Source organism: Cavia porcellus, unplaced genomic scaffold, assembly GCF_034190915.1.
Source record: "Cavia porcellus strain 051 isolate PalLab524CR breed Dunkin Hartley unplaced genomic scaffold, mCavPor4.1 scaffold_28, whole genome shotgun sequence".
NCBI lineage: Eukaryota > Metazoa > Chordata > Mammalia > Rodentia > Caviidae > Cavia > Cavia porcellus.
In genome coordinates, this window is record NW_026947511.1 from 9545949 (window position 1) to 9561122 (window position 15174).

Below are 15174 nucleotides of genomic sequence, written 5' to 3' on the forward strand. Positions count from 1 at the left end.
GTTTGTTTAATCTTAACATACATGAAGATATGGATAACTGTGTGTATATTTAAGTGTATAACTTTGTTAACCATATTACTAAGTTTTTGTTGGATAGTTGAACAGAACTGTTTGCGGTCTCACTGTTTGAATGTCCACTTTGTATGCTTCACTTGTTTTTTTTTTTTTTTTTTTTTTTGGTGCCAGGGATTGAACTCACGACCTCTTGCTTGCCAGGCAGGTGCTTAAGCCGCTGAACTAAATCCCCAGCCTATGCTTTACTTTTGTAACTTGAACAACTATTTGTAAGAGGACAATACGTAATTATCAACTAGTGGTTTCTTACTGTATTTTTTCTTTGAAATTATGTATTATTTCTATCCTTTTTCTGTTTTGTTTATTCTTTCTTTAAACAAAATAAAAAATATATTTTTTAAAAAATGGATGCAACTTGAGATCATACTCATTAGTGAAATAAGTGAAACTCATATATATAAAAACACTGTATAGTCTCCCTAGAGTAGGAAATGGTAAGAGTACATAGGATTTTATGGCAATCATGATTCCTCATTATATTGCTTTGAAGTATTATAATGTTTTCATTCATTGGTTGGAGTGGTTTTTAATCTGTTTTGTTTGATTTTATTATGTGTGATGATATGAACATCTACTTTGAAGAAAACAAGACATTGTGGCAGCCTTGCTGATTTAATATCATCTTGCTTTGAAGTCATACCATGCTTTTGTTCTTCTATTTCCATTGATTCTATCATGTTGTGTCTTACTGGATTTTAATATGTGTGGTAGTATAAATAAAACTTTTTATGAAAAATTAGATATTATAGTACTCATTTTCTGTTATTTGGTTTTGAATGTCCTGTAATACTTTCACTCTCTTGAATGGTTTTACACTATTTTGTTAAGTTTGATATTACTGTGTGTGAAGGTAGAAACTATTTCAAAGAAAAGAAACATTATGGTAGCTACTGTTGATATCTGATTTTCTTGTGAAGTGCTGTGTTGCTTACATCATTCTGTTTTGATTTGCTTTATTCTGTGCTCTTTTGTTTTATCCTCTTTAAAATAAAAAAATAGAAGAGGTGATCAATTCATTGCCCATCAAAACTGACAGGCCAGACTTGCAACCCTCTGGAAATGTGAAGTTCCTCATTGTTCTTAAATCATCAAGTTGTTTTCCTCTTCTATCATTTTGCTGAGGCTGTTCCTTACAATTCAGCTATTCCCTTAGACATGTGACTTTCCAGAGAATCATGCCCATCTTGGCAGTGCCTTGTAACTCCCTGTGATGCTCTTGGGCAAGTACGCCTCCCTATACTAAGGACTGAGTAGTCATATGCCTGACTACTTCTTTACCGGAAGCTCCTCATTCTACCCTTCATGCCACACACAATCCTTGTCACACAGTCCAGTGCTGCAGTCCAGCACTGTCTGTCTTACTGCACAGACTCAGTCCAGTTCACATATTCTGTGATTTAGTGATACACTTGGATTTACTTATGCAGTCTCATTTTGTGTCATATAAACATTTTCTATGCTTTATATTTTAAACCTTTTCTTGAATTCTTTTGTATAAATTAAAAATGTATTTTTACTTTCCCTTATGATTTAAAAGTCATACTTTTTATTTCAACTGTATGCTATTTTGGTAGTTAAATGTAGTATATTAAAATGTTTTATTCACTTTAGAAAGTCAAATAAATGAACATTTGTCCTTTATTCCTAAATAAGTCAATGAATTTGGGATGAAAATAGGAAGAATTATGGTACCCAATTAAAAGCTTACTACAAAGCTATCATAATAAGAACAGTGTGGTATGTTGTTCTCAGAATAGACAAACAGGGCAATGCAATAGAACTTGTGTTAGTTACTTTTCTCTTATTACTGGGACAAAATGCTCAAAATACAAATTTTAAAGGAGGGAAGGTTTATTTTGCTCGTGGTTTGTGGAGGTTTCAAACCATAATCAGCTGGCTCCATGGCAGGGTGGCATGGCACTGGGACATCTGTTTATGGCAGCACAAGACAGCAAAGGCAGTAAGAGGAAAAAGGGGTAAATAAGCCTGTTTCTACACCTTTTATTTTATCCAGATTGCTGGGATTAGGGTGGTGCTACTCCAATCAATGGAATGATCCAGCAATCACTCAGCCTTAACCCTAGCACCATCTCACAATCTAGATTCAACCACTTCAGAAGAGACTGTCTGACCACATGAAGTTTTGAGGAGACATCTAGCCACAAACCACAACAGAACTGAAAGTCCAGAAAGATATCCATATATATGCACTTCTCAATTGATAACAGGGCTAGTCTTGATAGACCCATCATGTGTTGAAAACATCATAACTCAAAAACACATTAAACATAACAAATCTGCTGAACAGTAGAGCTTAGCAATGCAGTATACTTGCTATGGAATTCTGTTGTTCACCATCAGGATCATGACTTCCTAGAAACTGTAGCTTTTTTCCAGTGCCCAGCACCCAAAATCAACATTCAAAATACAATTTCTACTGGGAGCATTACTGCAGTAGATGCTGGGCAGCAAGCTACAGCTTCCAGTCAGTCACATAATCCGAAGGGAAACAGCCAATACTTTCTATTTCACAGCTATGAATAGAGCTGTGTTGTGAAGCCACAATATTTAGTAAATGTAATTTTAATTTTTAATATTTTCAATTTACCATATGGTTATCAAGACATAGCCCCAGCCTACATCAAGGAGCATCTGCATTTATTCTATAAAATTTTTTTTACTAATTTTTCACCTTTCTTCATAAATAAGATTGACCTATATTTTTCTTTTCTAATGCTCTGTGAAAGATCAAACATTTCCAATGTGACTTTTCTATAATCTCTCATAGCAGTAAAGTAATTTCACTTATGCAAATCTTTACCAGTATCTTCTAAGAGAGGAGGACAAGCGAGGGTTTAAGGAATTGGAACTTTTATTTAAGGCAGAATTTTCAAAGAAAGAGGAGTTGATTAGGATAGAGTTACCATGAAGATATAGTAGTTCAAGGCTGTTGGAAAGACGGGAAGGTACTGAAACAATCATAGGAAATAAAATGTCTGTTGATATTCATCCTTGAAGAGGTACCGGGTTGTTCAGGAAATCTCTATAATGAAGAATCAGAAAATCATTTACCTGGACAGGTTATTCTTGGAAGAAAAATCTTATGCCAGGAAAGACAGGTGTAGCATAAACTCACGTCACCATGGATCCAGAGGTATGGCTTGGTTTATAGTGTCCAGGCTGAACGGGTGATAGTTTTTATTCTCTGAAGTTCTTTGTCAATCTTGTGACACTCATAAAATAAGTTATAAAGTGTTCTTCCATTTTCCATGTTGAGATATTGTATGCAAAATTAAAATGTGCCATTTCAGGATTTGAACGTATGTGCCTTTTCACATTGCCTAGAACTCATGTTTTCTTCATGGGAAGATTATTTTATAATCTTTTTATTAATAAATACAAAATTGTTTAATGCAAAATACTTCTAAATCTTTAAGTTCTGAGTTTTTAACCAAGGGCATACATTTCATTAATAATTTTTAATTTATTCAAAGAATTTTTTCAATGAAAAAAGGACAAGAGAGGGATCAATTTTACTGTGAAATTTCAAGTCTTCATCCCTTTTTCTTGTTCTTCATTTTAAAAGAAATATGCTGCTGTTCCTCTCTCTTGTTCGTTTCCAGATCTCTTACTTGACCCTTTCTTTCCAGGCCTCTTAAGGCCTTTCCCATGTGCTGGCTCCGCCTGGAAGCTGGATACATCACCATAGTTCTCGCGGGTTTGCACTTGGAGCCTTTCTTCTGCCCTGCAAAGCCGAACTTTGGTTTCTGTATCATCATTTTGCACCGGGCCCCCCTTCTTCTGCTGGTCTTTAGCTCCTGCCTTTGTGCCCTGGGCAACAGGTTTCTGGTCTCCTTCAAGGAAGTCCAGTTTATCAGTGAAGCCTTTCTGATGTTTCTTACTGGCTTTTGTCGCATGTGGTTTCCCCTGGTGCCTCTTCTGAAGACCCTCCGTTTTTACCTCCTTTCCGTTTTCTACAGGCTCTTACTTGCTTAGTCTTTTCAGACTTCTCCGTGGCAGCCTGTTTAAGTCTGTAGCTCCTGTTAAATCTTTTGCATCTGCTGATCAGACTCAGCTATTTCAGCAAAGTGATCAGTGGGCAGCTTGGCAAGGACTTGGAGCTGGCGGAGGCGGGGTAACCCTGCATGAGCTGCTGCCTGAGCCTGGGTAGAACCTCATTTCCCGCTGGAAGTCGTCTTCTGGTTTAACAGCTTTTTGGTCCTGTTCTGAGATGTTGGCTCAGGTCCACTGATAGTCGGCACGGGACCCAAGGTCGCTCCAGCCTTTCAAACCATTGCAGATCCTGCTTAAATCTGGCCAAACACTGCTTCTGGCCATTCATTCAAGTTATTCATGGCCTTCTTCAGGCCCTTGAGCAGGATGCTGAGGCCTGGCTTCCGGAGTCCGCGGGAAAAACACATCCTGCAACTCTGGGTCCTGCCATGAGAATCATCGGAATCCGAGTGTGAGCCTGACAGCAGGACAGTGTCCATCTCGAAGCCTGCCTGGCCCAGTCTACCCGGAAGAAGGGAAGGAGCAGGTCAGCCGGAGGCCTGAGCGCCCGCCACCCATCCTTCCCACCTGGGCTCCTGCCCTCCGCCCCAGTTTCCATGCCCAGGCTCCACTGCGCTACTGCGTAACCTGTCACAACTTATATTCTCTTTTATAATAATAAACTTTATTATTTTCTATACAGAAACTTTAGATCTATAGCTCAATTGGGTGAAAAACTTAGGAAACTTTCAAATCCTCCTCTTTTTCCCCTAAACCCTTACACAAATCTGTTGGTGATCACTGATCTCTAGTATTGTGTTTCCCATAAAGTAGTTGGAATCCTTTGAGATCTTAGGACTGGCTTTTTTTGCAATCGGTGATGCTCATTTTACATTTCTTACATGTCTTTTCAGGGATTGACAGATCATTTCTTTTTTTTTTTTTTTTTTTTTTTTTTGTCTTTTTATCGGTACCAGGGATCGAACTCACGACTGCCTGCTTGAAGGCAGGCGCTTATGCCGCTGCGCTAAATCCCCAGCCCCCAGATCATTTCTTTTTAATGCTAAATAAGATTCCATTGTCTGACTATACCAAAGCACACCAATTTCACCAACTGAAAGACATCTCAGTCACTATAACTTACTGAAGGGCATGGTGATTGCTTCCAAGTTTTGACAACTATGAATAAAGCTGCTCTACAGATTTATGGAATGTTCTTTATTGACATAAATTTTTATTTCATTTGGGTAAACATCAAGTAATGAGACTTCTGGATTATATGGAAAAATATGCTTAGTTTTATAAGAAACTAACAACTGTCTTGCAAAGCAAATGGGCCACTTTGACTTAGCAGCAGTGAATGAGACTTTGTATTGTTCTGCACTGTTTTCAGCATTGAGAGTTGTTAGGGTTGGGGGATTTGGACCATTCTAATAGTTGTGCAAAGTTATCTCACTGTTATTTTATTTGCAATTCTCTAGTGAAATATGAAGTTCTGCATCTTTTAGGTACTTATTTGCCATCTTAATATCTCTTTTGTTTAGATATTCTCCATTTTTAATGATTTTTTTCTTTTTGCTGAGATTTAAGTTTCTTCAGTGGTTTGGATGAATCCAAACCACTCTGAATTGTATTTGCTTGCAATATTGTCATCCAGTCAAGTAGCCTGTGTTATCATTTTGACAGCCTTTTGCAAACCTGTTATTAATTTTAGTGAATTCCAGCTTATCTGTTTTCTTCCACTGAGTATGTCTTTGCTACTGTATCTAAAATGTCATCATCACATTTTGAGTTATCTAGCTATTTGTTATCTTCGAAAAGTTCTGCAGTTTTGCATTTTGCATTTAGGTGTATGATTCATGTTGAATTGTGTTTTGTAAAGGGTATTATGTGTATTTATATATTTCTTAATTTGCACGTAAATGTCTGGCTGTTTTAGCACCATTAGCCCCATTTTCTTTTAAGATTAGCTATGTATTAAAAGGATATTTGTTTTATTGTTCTGATAATTTCTTGCAACTTTATAGAGGGAAGTTTTCCAGTATATCTCTTTCATCATGATATGAGAAAAGGAAGTCTTTTTCAAATGTTTGCTCAAATGAGTATGGCACATGACCAGAGAAGTATACTGACAGCTGAATCTGTGCAGAAAAAATAGACAAATTCATGAATTCAGCAATTTGCTGGTTTTCTGTATAAGTTGATCTTCAATGAAATCACAGACATGCTATATAGGGGATTACTTAACCTTAAATCTGGGCATCATTTTCTTGGGTTAGATCCAGATCCAGCATCTGTGTTGAGCTTACATCCTGCTGTGACTGGAATATGGCAGGTTACAAGAATAGTTTGGAATCGGAAAGTGGCAGCAGCGTGGAAAGAAGGGAACACACAGTGAAACGACCCGCCATATTCTAAAGAAGTAATCATGGCTGTCAAAAGTTAATTTTCAAAAGAACATAAGACAAGATTCCTATAAGGATGAAAACCTGACATACATTACAGATTTTACTTAACTCATAATGTTAGAAGTACACAGAAGAGGTTACAAAAGTATGACTTTAAGTTACATAAAGGATTGCTGAAGTGGATAAGCAGGGGGAGATGGTACTAAGTGCTCTTCTTGAGAAAAGAAGTCAACTGGACCTTGACTAAATAAGACAGAATTGTCAAGTCTACAAATTAGCTTTTCTGTTAGTTTTCATAATTGTAATAGATACCCTGGAACAGTGCCACTGTATATACTCTAATTTTCCACTGAGACACAAATTTTCTTCTATATCACCAGGCTGAGATAGGTCTTTGTCCTGGGAAATTTGTCATTTCTGAAGTGAAGGTAAGATTCTTCCAGTTTTGTGAGTCTGGCTTTCTAAAGTATAACTGATTGGATAATGCCAGTCCTAAGTGGAGTGGAGAAGGAGGCTGGCTGGCTGAGAAAACCAGAATAAAGTTACTCATTATTTGTGCTAAAGTTGAAGAATTGAATATTCTTTTTTAAGTCAAGCTTCTTACATCTGTAGTTAATTTTATGATTAATAATTACCAAAATCATGCTTCCTTTGATCTCCTAAATTTACTGAGTCTTTGCATAATTTAGACTCAACTTTGTACCATGCTTGAAAGTTTATTTTTGAAACTTTCACCTTCCATTTTTGTGATGCAAAATCTCTTTATGTTTTTTCCTTTTTTTTTAAAACAGAAAAATAGTTTTCTTTCTTTCTGCCTCTTCAGTATCACAGAACTATTGGATAACATGTTTACATTTTTAAAAGACATAAAACTGATTCCCTAATTTAGTTTTATGCAACTAGCCAATAAAGTTTTTATGGAGCAGTAACCAGGTGCCCAGACACTGTTCCTGGAATTGGATTACAAAGATAAACTAGGGCGTTATTCTTCCTTCCACGTTGTTCATAGAACAATAGACAAAAAATGAAGTAGTATGATGTGATAAGTGCCAGACTGTACTCTTGTTGGAGCCAAACGACTGTGGCCAGAGTTTCCTTGGAGCATCTGCAAAATGTTCCCAGGGAACCTGGTCAGAGGTGGTGAGGACTCTGAGCTGAGCATGCTGGACATATGCTCAACAGAAAACATGTGTGTCCTGAAACTGAGCGGCAGTCTGTGTCAATTGCTCTTTTCTTACCTTCTATATGCAGTGAGGACTTTTCTTCAACTATTGTGTTTTCTTCATGAAAACCACATTTGAGTTACAACCTACTGTTTAATCATTTAATCTTAGATATTTTAAACATACGACAAATGTGTTTTCTGGCAGGGATAATGAGCTGTTAATGCTGAGGATTAGGGTGCATTAGGGCCATCCCATTCCAGAAAGCTGCTGTCTTTTTCTCCCAGTCCAGAAGAGTGCACAGGGGACTGAAGCTAAATCTGTTAGCAGTGTTTCCATGGGATAAAAGATGAAGGGATTAAGTGTGGCAGGCAGAATAGTAATAGAGCTTGTCTAGAGAGGACGTTTATTTAGAGATTTTAGACCTCCCATAAACATTTTTAAATTCTCCTCAGAATTTTATTTCCCACAGGATATCTGTATTAAGCATAGGTTTGAGCTAAAAAAAACATCCTTTGGATATGGATTAGAGATTGAGGTTCATGGGAGGTCATTGGACCAAAAAAATCATAACTAAATCCTACATTCAAAGTAACATAGATTAAATTACAGCTGAAGACCAAGGAAAAGAAGGCAAAATAGCATTTATCTTGTCTAGGATATAAAACCATAATTCACAGGGCCCTGATAGCTGGACTTGGGAAAGTAGCCTGGCCACACAATCTCTCTCTTCCAATCCCAAACAGCAGCTTGATACCACAAGTCATAATAGTCTTCCATGCTGACAAGCCTTTAGGACATATTTAGTCAAGTCATTAGACCAGGCGCCTAGAGCAAGAGCTGTCTGGAACAGCACAGGATATTCTTTTATTATTATTATTATTTAAAGAAAAACAAAACAGTAAAAGGGTACAAGTAATAGAGAATTTCAAAAAAATAAACAGTAAAAAAATCACCAGTTAATAGATTGCATATTGTCATCTTAGAAATAGTTGATCAAGTTACAAAATTAAGCATAAAAAGTGGACATTCAAACAGTGAGACTGCAAACAGTTGTGTTCACTCATCCAACAAAAACTTAGTAATATGGTCATCTATCTTACACATCTAAACACATTTGCAGCTGTGTCCTTTAGAGCACTTTCTTTTCCTCTCTTTTTTACAATAACATTTACACATTTTGAGTTTTATTACTCCCACAGTTCTTATTACCTTTTTATTGGAAGAAAATAAAACCAAATGTGACAACACAAAGCAGTCAGTCAAAACAAAGGATGGATATAGTACATGTTGTAAAAACAGAATACAAGGTAATCAACAATGGTTACCATAATGCCTCTTGCTACTTAAAAGAATTGCCTGTATCATCAGGTATAATAAAATTGAACAAAACAGTACAGAACAAGACCAATAAAACCTAAACATTGGAGACATTACTGAACTTCAAAAGAAGATAATAGTCAAACCAGAATGGGCATCATAGTGAATCTTATTGCCTTCAAAGAAGTTGCCTTTATCCTCAAACTTGATTCCATCAAACAGAACAGAATAGAGTAAAATCAGTCAAAACAAAACGGTGAGAACAATACAGGGCTTCAAATCAAGTTAATAGGAAATCAAAAATGTTACTATAATATATCCAGCACGGGATATTCTTCAGAGGACACTTTGTGCACAAAAATCCAAAATTCCTCAGTATCCTCAACTATAAAATGAAGAAAATACTACTTACCTCATGAGTTGTTGTGGTAACTCTATGTACATTAAAGTCTTTAGTATTGTCTGGTATAATTTTGTGTATAATTTCCATTATGATCATTAATATAAGCACTTTTAAAATTACATATTTACTGAGTTATGCAAAACTCAGTTGTGTGCTAGGCTCTGTTACCAAAGAAATAAGAAACGTGATCATACTTTTAAGTCATAAGAAAATTGGAAGTTAATGTGCAGGGTGATAATACAGTACCAGTGGGCACTGGTAAATGGGGGACAATTTGCAATCTAGGGATAAATATGTCCATATGTACATTACTGTTTCTGATATAAAGAATATGTGGCACATAATTTATAAATCATTGTAAAATATACAGTGCTTTTATCATAAATTCATGCAATCAACTGATCTCTAAATCATGATTTCATGAATTTTGGTTGATATTTTGTACTATAGCCAATTTCTGGTAACAACTGACAGAGGAGTGTGTTTATGATATGAATGGTTATTAATACATTTTAGAGATGTGACCAACTATGATGAAATAATGAAAAGATATCAGAAGTTCATTCATTCACCAGTTACGTGAGTGACTTTGTTTTTGAAGTAGAGACAGTGGTTGTAGAATAAGACAATAATAAGTGTTTCTTCAATTTTTGGTACTACTCACAACATAACAGCTATGAAACAATTTTAAATTTAATCTGCATGGTTGAACTTTCTTTTAACCTAGATCAAGTGTTTTCAAATTACAAACAAATGTACCGCACATTTTTAACTTTCCTTATATCTATAAAAACTTGTTCTATTGCAATGTCAGGATACACTTTTGTTTCCACATTGTCTATGGTACAAGATACAACTACACCACGGAGAAGCTGTGCTAGAGATGACCTAGAAAATGTAAAATATTTGCTATCTGACTCTATAGAAAAAGTTCACCGATCTCTAGCAAAATGATGAATCAAATTGTATTCTGTATGTTTGCCAATTTTAAGTGACCTGTGTGATATAGCAAGAGTTTGAAAGAGAGGCACAGTAGTTGGTGGTAATATAGTATTTCCATAATACAGTTATAATTAGCATCAATAGTTGAGAGAACATTGCTAACAGTAATCTATAGTAAATAATTAGGGAATGATGAGTTTTAAAATATATTTAATTTTATGGTTATGTAATTTACCTTTTAGTAATGATTATGCTTAACAGATGGCTTGCAAAATTCCTAAACATTTGATAACTGATTCTCAGAATCGAAAATGAGCTGGTTCTAGCTCACAATTACAAAGAACATACTTGTGTCCCAGGAGCTCCTGGTACAAAAGGGAAGGTTGCCTAGTTTGTGGGTGGGTGCTGCATTTTTGTTTTGGCTAGTAATTAGGAAAGCCTTCAAAACATAAAAAGAGAAATAAGTAGGGAAGGATAGTGAAATCTTAAAGACTGCACGCACTCAGACTGAACAGATCATTTTCATAAATGTTCTTGAGACTTTATGGACATTGACTCAGAGTTGGAGCTATGAAGCCAAGTAAGATATGTATGCCTTGCTCAAAGAGCTCATAGCTGAAGAATGAGGGTCAGCCAATCTTTGCTTTCGTGCTATGAGACGTATGCCATAGACTTATATTCATCAAGTTATCACAAACAAATAATTCTAGTGCAAAACATAAATCCCACAAGAGAAATGTGTTAAAATGTTATGGGAATATAGAATAAGAACTTAATTTTCTCAGAAAATTGGGAGGTCCTCTTATAGAGCCCTTTAGGTCATATTCTACATATGTACATCATTTGTTATTTTCAAACTAAGCATTCTTAAAAGGCTGTGTGCTTTCTCATCTTTCTAGCTCATTTGACTTATGTCCTCTTACTCCCTGTACCTTTCCAAATCTGAACCAAACCTGACCGAAATTTGATCTTCTTCCAGGGGCTTTCACTGATGACCAGTGTGCTCCCTCTAAGGCCTTGAAATAGTTTTCTCTTATAAAATAATTTTTAGTGTTTTTAAATTGTTTGCTTATGTGCATCCGTGTAAGGTGGGTCGCACATGGTACAACAAGGTTGACAGACTGTAAAAAAAGAAGCAAACATAATTTTTGTAAGTTAATGAACTCTCTGAGTTTTAATGACAGGATATGAATTTAAAAGGCCAAGACGTAACATACTTCTACAAAAAGAAAGCAGTTGATATGAAAGAAAAACTGATGTCCTTGGTCTCAAATGAAACTGTATATGGCATTCCTGTTCTGTCATTCTTTAGGGGTATGTCTTTTTAATTTAGCTAGTCATTTAGCTGGTTTATTTCTTCATTTGATTCAGGGTCTTGCTATGTCATTCAGGATGGATTTGAACTCCCCGTGAGCTCAGTCTGGTCTCAAACTCCTAGCAATCCTGCCGCCTCAGTCTCCAGACTGCTGAGATTATAGGTTTGTACTACCACACCTAGCTCTTTGTGGTATAATCTTTTAATGAACATTTAACCTAATTTTTAGACTTAATTCTTCTGAAAGTAGAAGATCATCAACTTATAGGACTTTTGTGAGGATTACTTAGATCATGAGATTATGAACTGAATATTGTATGCTTTTTGTTCATACTTGAAACTAAGTCACTTTGCAATCGGCTTTTATTAAAAGAAGGATTGATTTGGTTTCGATTCAAATTGTTTAGAAATACTATTTCCCTCTGCAATGACACAGATATATAGACATTTTAAAATTCATATAATCAAAGTAACTAGATGGATTTAAAACTGATAAAGGAAATGCATTAAGTTGTTAAAAATAAGTGAAATTTAGCACTTAGTGGATTTGCCATGATCTAATTCCTTCCTGTGGTCACTTGCTCTAGCTATGTCTGTAATGTTTCCTAAAGTCTCATTATGCTGCAGTTTTGCATTCTTTGGGGATCTTGTCTTTTTAAATTGTTTGCGCTTGCAGAATTCCCGAGTTGCATGTCAATCTGAACTTCCTGTGGTGAGGAATGGGGGAAGGGAGAGGTATAATCTCATTTATGCTGATACTTTCTGAAATTATGTATCAGAAACACAAAGATGTACCAAAAGCAAAAATGAGACCTGCTACTCATTTTTGTTACTATCTTTGAATTAGTGCCAGCTCTTAACAGCTGACATCCATTTACAATCTAGGGCTAGGATTAAGTCACAGTTAGACTCAAAACACTTATTATCTTAATAATTGTGCTAAATGTGTTGAGCTGCCACGGTTTGATCTGGGTTATTCATTAAGCCCCAGTCGTATTTATTAAACTACTGCTTTTTCAGGTACCATCACATTGCAAAAATAAGTATTGTTGCTTTTAAATAACATATATTTCAGTATAACTTTTAATGAACTGTAAGTTTCTGTCTAGTGACAGACTCCATACCTAACACAACCATGAAGTTACTTAATAGCATGAGAGTCCAAGGACAGGTGCCAGTTTTGTGCAGTTGGTGCTACAAAACATTTGTTCTCTTTTCTGCCTGAATTGATTGCATCAGACTTGCTATTTCTCTAGAATTTAGTGACAATTTTAGTCTAGTTTAGCGTTGACTTGAAAAGTAACATTAACTGGTTTTGGTTCTATAAGAAGTATTTATTTGGAATGATATTCCCCATATACTCCACAAGTTCTTCTCTTCCTTCTCTGTCTGTCTGTCTCTGTCTCTCTCACTCTCTCTGTCTCTTTCTCCCCATCTCTAGAGTCAGTGTCACATTTTCCGTTCTTCCCAGTGTATTTCACCAGTCTTCCCCTGAAACATGTAGGTGTGAGGCAAGAACCTGGTATTTCATCACTAACGGACAAATCCTCATATCAATGTTACTTTCCAACAGAGTAAAATTACACGCAGTGGAGGCAACATCAGTGCTTCTGTCTGCTGACTATATCAAAATTATTACACAAACCACTTCCCTCATGTGACTTACAGAGACTCTTTTTTTGGTCAGCTTCGGCCAACACCGTTACTATCCTGTGGCCTGTGAAAAAGGGAAGTCGCTGCCTATTGTGGAACAGGACTTTCCAGCTCTGATCTGATTAGGTTACCCATCTCCAAAAACGTATATATGAGTCAATCCAGATTTCCACTAAGAGTAAGCACATAAATAGAACTATAATGAAATTTGGATGTCTACATCCTGAAGCAGAAATCACTTTTACTGATGGTTGCATTAAAAACCCGAGAGAAGCAACTGGCCTAAAGAAAAGTGTTTCAAAAGAAAAAAAATAATAATGCAAAAAAATAATGCAACACTCCTAAGGAAAATATTTCTAAATATTAGGAAAATTCTATTATTTAAACATCTCAAGCTGGATGTGGTGCACACATGTGTAATCCCAGCGCTTGGGAAGCTGAGGCAGGAGCATTGTCACATGTCGAAGGCTGTCCTGGGCTCCATAGTGAGTTCAAAGCCAGTTTGGAGTACACAGCAAGACCCATCTCAGAACAAAAGGGTTGCAAACCCGCCATACTGACGTTCTAGTTCCTTTCTGATTCCCACTCCTTTGCATCATCAACACCACTACCAGAGAGATTTTTCTAAATTCCTCAACACGTCCAGCCAGTTCTCCGTTTACCACCTTCACAGAAGCCTATTTCCCACCCCTTGCTGAAGATCTCAGAATGTGGACCCTGCCGCTGCTGCAGGCGCAGGTCCTGCACATGTGCCAGGGACACCCTGCTTCATCAAAGTGCCCAGTCCTCTGTGCTGTTTCCTGCCCCCATCCCTCGTTCATGGTATGTCCTTTCCAGGAAAGCCGTGCCTCCCTGTGTGCCTGGCAGATGCCATTTCCTAGTTGTTATTCAAAATCCAAATGTTCTTAGCTGTGCTCTTTGTAACATGGGAAAATTAGGAATCTCACAACTACCATTAGCATAGAATGGATAAATTGTATGTTTACACCACAGACTGTATTGTATAACAAAACTAGAACAGACTGCAATTACTTATCATAGTATGGTGATTCTCACAAAGAATGTTAAACAAATCAAGCCAGGCCAAAAAATTCATACTGCATAAATTAAAAAATGCATGCTGCATAAATACAAAATTAAAAAACAGGCACAACTAATCTCTGGTATTAGGAACCACGGTTATGGTTACCCTTGAAGAGGAGACCAGCAGGAGGCAGACCACACAGAGCATGCTGGGGTGCTGAGTGTTCTGGTTCCCGATCTGAGCACTTAGTATACAGGCATATTCTCTTTCGAATACTTTTTGAGCCATATTTTCATCACTGTTCACTTAACTCATTTTTTGTGGAAGCCAGAGGAAAACTCAATTTCCAACTTCAGCATTAATTTCACACAATAACACAGCTAGCTCTATGTTGTATATCTGTATTTGCATATTTAGCCTTGATACTTGTATTTACCATGCTGATTGTAGTTTTTAGAGCTGCATGCCTATTTTGAATGTTTTCTCTCTGTCCCTATAGGTTCCCTCTGTCTCCTTTTCTGGCATACTTTGTATCTAAAGAAGATTACAGGGATTGTCTGAAGACAATTACAATTTGGTAGCAGCAGAAAGGATTAGAAACGCAAGGGAAAGTAGACTTCCTCTTTATGACCTCCATGGCCTTGGTCTATTTCCTTAACTTGGCCTAACTTAGTATCCGATGTCTAGTGCATAACTTACTCAGTGAATTCTAGGTACCTGAATCATTGCATCCCTTATACCATTGCACTGTAAGGTTTACATTTGTTGCGCCAAAGGAGCCATTTGGTTCAGGGAGTATTCATGACTCATCACTAGGGACTGCACATTGCTTGCCACATCAGAAATACTTACTTTTCTTTCATGAATGTGCAAAACCA

General features: G+C 36.6%; 1 pseudogene; it reads right to left on the bottom strand.

Annotated features, from left to right (window-relative positions):
• Window positions 1-3639: 3639 nt before the first annotated feature.
• LOC100726671 (probable rRNA-processing protein EBP2) lies at window positions 3640-4583 on the bottom strand (annotated as a pseudogene).
• Window positions 4584-15174: the final 10591 nt, after the last annotated feature.